This window comes from Ranitomeya variabilis, unplaced genomic scaffold, assembly GCF_051348905.1.
Source record: "Ranitomeya variabilis isolate aRanVar5 unplaced genomic scaffold, aRanVar5.hap1 Scaffold_519, whole genome shotgun sequence".
NCBI classification, from domain to species: Eukaryota; Metazoa; Chordata; class Amphibia; order Anura; family Dendrobatidae; genus Ranitomeya; species Ranitomeya variabilis.
The window spans coordinates 17,501-22,500 of NW_027508171.1; positions in this window are offsets into that span (position 1 = coordinate 17,501).

Below are 5,000 nucleotides of genomic sequence, written 5' to 3' on the forward strand. Positions count from 1 at the left end.
GAGGTGTACCGGGGACGCTTCCAGGAGCCTGGGGGAGATTTTCTGGAAGAGTGCTTGGGACTTAGTGCAATTTTTTAGAAAATCTCGATTTTGTGAAAAATGTCACATTTCCCCTACTACCACCACAGGGGGGCGTCAATATGTTGTAAGGCACCCCAAGGCAGTGACCTAAATGCGGGTGAAGTTTGCGGTGCACGGGGGGAAAGTTGAATTTTTGGATGAAAATGCGTATTTTCATACTTTAAAAATTTCAGGCGTGTGTCAGACTTCCAGGCGGGGGCAGCCGCCGGAGGTGTACCTGGGACGCTTCCAGGAGCCCGGGGAAGATTTTCTGGAAGAGTCCTTGGGACTTAGTGCAATTTTTAGAAAATCTCGATTTTGTGAAAAATGTCACATTTCCCCTACTACCACCACAGGGGGGGCGTCAATATGTTGTAAAGCACCCAAGGGCAGTGACCTAAATGCGGGTAAAGTTTGCGGTGCACGGGGGGAAAGTTGAATTTTTGGATGAAAATGCGTATTTTCATACTTTGAAAATTTCAGGCGTGTGTCGGACTTCCAGGCGGGGGCAGCCGCCAGAGGCGTACCGGGGACGCTTCCAGGAGCCTGGGGAAGATTTTCTGAAAGTGTCCTTGGGACTTAGAAATATTTTGAGAAAATCTCGATTTTGTGAAAAAATGTCACATTTCCCCTACTTCCACCACAGGGGGGCGTCAATATGTTGTAAAGCACCCCAGGGCAGTGACCTAAATGCGGGTGAAGTTTGCGGTGCACGGGGGGAAAGTTGAATTTTTGGATGAAAATGCGTATTTTCATACTTTGAAAATTTCAGGCGTGTGTCGGACTTCCAGGCGGGGGCAGCCGCCAGAGGCGTACCGGGGACGCTTCCAGGAGCCTGGGGAAGATTTCATGAAAGTGTCCTTGGGACTTAGAAATATTTTGAGAAAATCTCGATTTTGTGAAAAATGTCACATTTCCCCTACTTCCACCACAGGGGGGCGTCAATATGTTGTGAGGTACCCCAGGACAGTGACCTAACTGTGGGTAAAGTTTGCGGGGCACGGGCGGAAAGTCGAATTTTGGATGAAAATGCATTATTTTCATACTTTGAAAATTCCAGGCGTGTGTCAGACTTCCAGGCGGGGGCAGCCGCTGGAGGCGTACCGAGGACGCTTCCAGGAGCCTGGGGAAGATTTTCTGAAAGTGTCCTTGGGACTTAGAAATATTTTGAGAAAATCTCGATTTTGTGAAAAAATGTCACATTTCCCCTACTTCCACCCCAGGGGGGCGTCAATATGTTGTGAGGTACCCCAGGACAGTGACCTAACTGTGGGTAAAGTTTGCGGGGCACGGGCGGAAAGTCGAATTTTGGATGAAAATGCATTATTTTCATACTTTGAAAATTTCAGGCGTGTGTCAGACTTCCAGGCGGGGGCAGCCGCCGGAGGCGTACCGAGGACGCTTCCAGGAGCCTGGGGAAGATTTTCTGAAAGTGTCCTTGGGACTTAGAAAAATTTTGAGAAATTTCCGATTTTGTGAAAAATGTCACATTTCCCCTACTTCCACCCCAGGGGGGCGTCAATATGTTGTAAAGCACCCCAGGGCAGTGACCTAAATGAGGGTGAATTTTGCGGTGCACGGGCGGAAAGTCGAATTTTTGGATGAAAATGCGTATTTTCATACTTTGAAAATTTCAGGCGTGTGTCAGACTTCCAGGCGGGGGCAGCCGCCGGAGGCGTACCGGGGACGCTTCCAGGAGCCTGGGGAAGATTTTCTGAAAGTGTCCTTGGGACTTAGAAATATTTTGAGAAAATCTCGATTTTGTGAAAAAATGTCACATTTCCCCTACTTCCACCCCAGGGGGGCGTCAATATGTTGTAAGGCACCCCAAGGCAGTGACCTAAGTGGGGGTGAAGTTTGCGGTGCACGGGGGGAAAGTTGAATTTTTGGATGAAAATGCGTATTTTCATACTTTGAAAATTTCAGGCGTGTGTCGGACTTCCAGGCGGGGGCAGCCGCCAGAGGTGTACCGGGGACGCTTCCAGGAGCCTGGGGGAGATTTTCTGGAAGAGTCCTTGACACTTAGAAAAATTTTGAGAAAATCTCGATTTTGTGAAAAATGTCACATTTCCCCTACTTCCACCCCAGGGGGGCGTCAATATGTTGTAAGGCACCCCAAGGCAGTGACCTAAGTGGGGGTGAAGTTTGCGGTGCACGGGGGGAAAGTTGAATTTTTGGATGAAAATGCGTATTTTCATACTTTGAAAATTTCAGGCGTGTGTCGGACTTCCAGGCGGGGGCAGCCGCCAGAGGTGTACCGGGGACGCTTCCAGGAGCCTGGGGGAGATTTTCTGGAAGAGTCCTTGACACTTAGAAAAATTTTGAGAAAATCTCGATTTTGTGAAAAATGTCACATTTCCCCTACTTCCACCCCAGGGGGGCGTCAATATGTTGTAAGGCACCCCAAGGCAGTGACCTAAGTGGGGGTGAAGTTTGCGGTGCACGGGGGGAAAGTTGAATTTTTGGATGAAAATGCGTATTTTCATACTTTGAAAATTTCAGGCGTGTGTCGGACTTCCAGGCGGGGGCAGCCGCCAGAGGTGTACCGGGGACGCTTCCAGGAGCCTGGGGGAGATTTTCTGGAAGAGTCCTTGACACTTAGAAAAATTTTGAGAAAATCTCGATTTTGTGAAAAATGTCACATTTCCCCTACTTCCACCCCAGGGGGGCGTCAATATGTTGTAAGGCACCCCAAGGCAGTGACCTAAGTGGGGGTGAAGTTTGCGGTGCACGGGGGGAAAGTTGAATTTTTGGATGAAAATGCGTATTTTCATACTTTGAAAATTTCAGGCGTGTGTCGGACTTCCAGGCGGGGGCAGCCGCCAGAGGTGTACCGGGGACGCTTCCAGGAGCCTGGGGGAGATTTTCTGGAAGAGTCCTTGACACTTAGAAAAATTTTGAGAAATTTCCGATTTTGTGTAAAAATCACCCATTTCCCCTACTTCCACCCTAAAGGGGCGTCAATATGTCGTAAGGCGCCCCTAGACAGTGACCTAAGTGGGGGTGAAGTTTGGGTCTGCTGGGTGGAAAACTGAAAAAAAGCGATTTTGTGACTTTGAGAACAAACAGAGAGCTCAAAACTTTGAAAAACGTCAGACCGCTGTCAGACTTCCAGGCGGGGGAAAGCTCTGAGGTTGTACCGAGGACACTTCCATGGCCCCCGGATTGATTTTCAAGAAAGAGTCCTTGGGACTTTGAAATTTTCCGGCGAGCTGTTTTTGGCTTCCGGGAGCCGTAGAACTTTGGGAAATCGATTCCGCTCACCGGTTCAGGGTGTTTCGAGCTAGTCCAGGTCCCAGCTACGCCGCCTGGCCTCCAAATTTCGCAAATTCGAAAAAAAAAAAAATAGAACCGGAATGAGGAAATTTCTGGCCGCCGGATCCGCCGCACGGCTCCAGGAGGTCGGACACTTTTTGACTTTGTTCCCTTAAAGTGGGGGTCGGTGTCTCACCATGCAAATACCCAGTTTTGCACACCAGCTGCAGGATATAGGAGAGAGAGGTACCTCTCGGCCCCGACCAAAATCCGTTGTTTTCGTGGTTCCTCGACTCGGGTAGGCGGTTTGGCGAGTACCCCCCTTTTGCATGGAAGTTCGCACTCGCGCCGAGACCAGGCTTCCGCGGCTCCAGGGGGACTTTTGCCGGTTGTCCGTCCCGAGTCCGAGACGCGTTTCCTGGGTCGCCCGAGCCCGAACGGACCCTCCCCACGTGGGTTCCTGTCCTCTGAGGGCGACGGTCGTCAGAAGGGGGGCAGATCCAGAGTCCTCGTCCGCAGGAGGGCTCTGGGAGGGCGGATCGCTCCTTCTGACTTTGTCCCCTCGGAGCGGGCTCGGCGTTTCTCTGTGTCGGATGTCTCCCGCTTCCGCGCCAACGGGGAGACCTATGAGAGAATCGCACCGCGACCCGGCTTCCGTCTCGAGGGCGCCCGGAGCGCGCCGGACACTCGCTTCCAGGACTCCAGGGGCACGTTTCTTCCCCGTCTCCCCCGAGGGGAAGAACGGAGGCAGGGGTTCCACCCGAGCCCCTGCCCTTTCTTCCGATCGATCTGGCTCAGCGCTCCCGGGTGGGGAGGTGGTGCCGCTCGCTCGGCCCGGGCTTTGGAGCCCGCGTCGGTTTACGGCGGGCGGTCTCCTTCCTCTGTTACCCCCCCCCGGGTTTCAGGCACTCGTCCTTGGGCGCGCACGCCGGCGGTCGCCCTCCCGTCTACGGACGGAGGCGGCCGAGCTGTGGGGAGTTTGACCCGAACCGTGGTACGGCAGCGGTCCGACGACCCGCACGGGCGAACGGAGGGGCGCCCACCCACCTCGGCGTGGGGGCCCGCCGTCCGAATCGCTCCCCGCGCGGGGCAGCACAACGATCTTCTCCGAGGGCGGCCCTTTGACTTTCAGATGCGCAGCTCGTCCGCGGAGGCCCGCGCCGCACCCCAGCGTCCGAAGGGCGGCCTCCGCGGTGGGCATCGGCGAGAGCGGCGGCGGTGGGTGGCGCTTCCACGCCACCGCCGAGCTCCGCGTTTTCCAGTCTTTTCCCGAGCCCCTACGATAGTGGGGGGATGACAGACGTGCGGGGAGGCGGGCGAGTGGGTTCTCACCGTGCGGTGTGCCCCGCGGCCGAACGCCGTCGCCTTCCCCTCGTCCGCCGTCCTCCGAGGCGGCTCGGCAGGGAGCGCGAGAGCGAGAGGGAGAGCGAGAGAGAGAGACCAAGCGGACGCCCCGGAGCGAGAAGGGAGGATGGAGAAGGAAAGACGAATCGAAGGGGGGCACGAGTTTGGCGAAGGGAGTACCCGGCGTATTGCCGCACCGGACTTCGTCTGTTCTCAACAGTCGAGACACGGCTTCGGGGGGAGACGCCGCTCGGTCGGTCACCTTTGAGGTTACGGGCAAGAGCCCGGGACAAGGGACTACGCCGGAGGGCGACGCCGACACGGCCAGGCCGACCATGCCC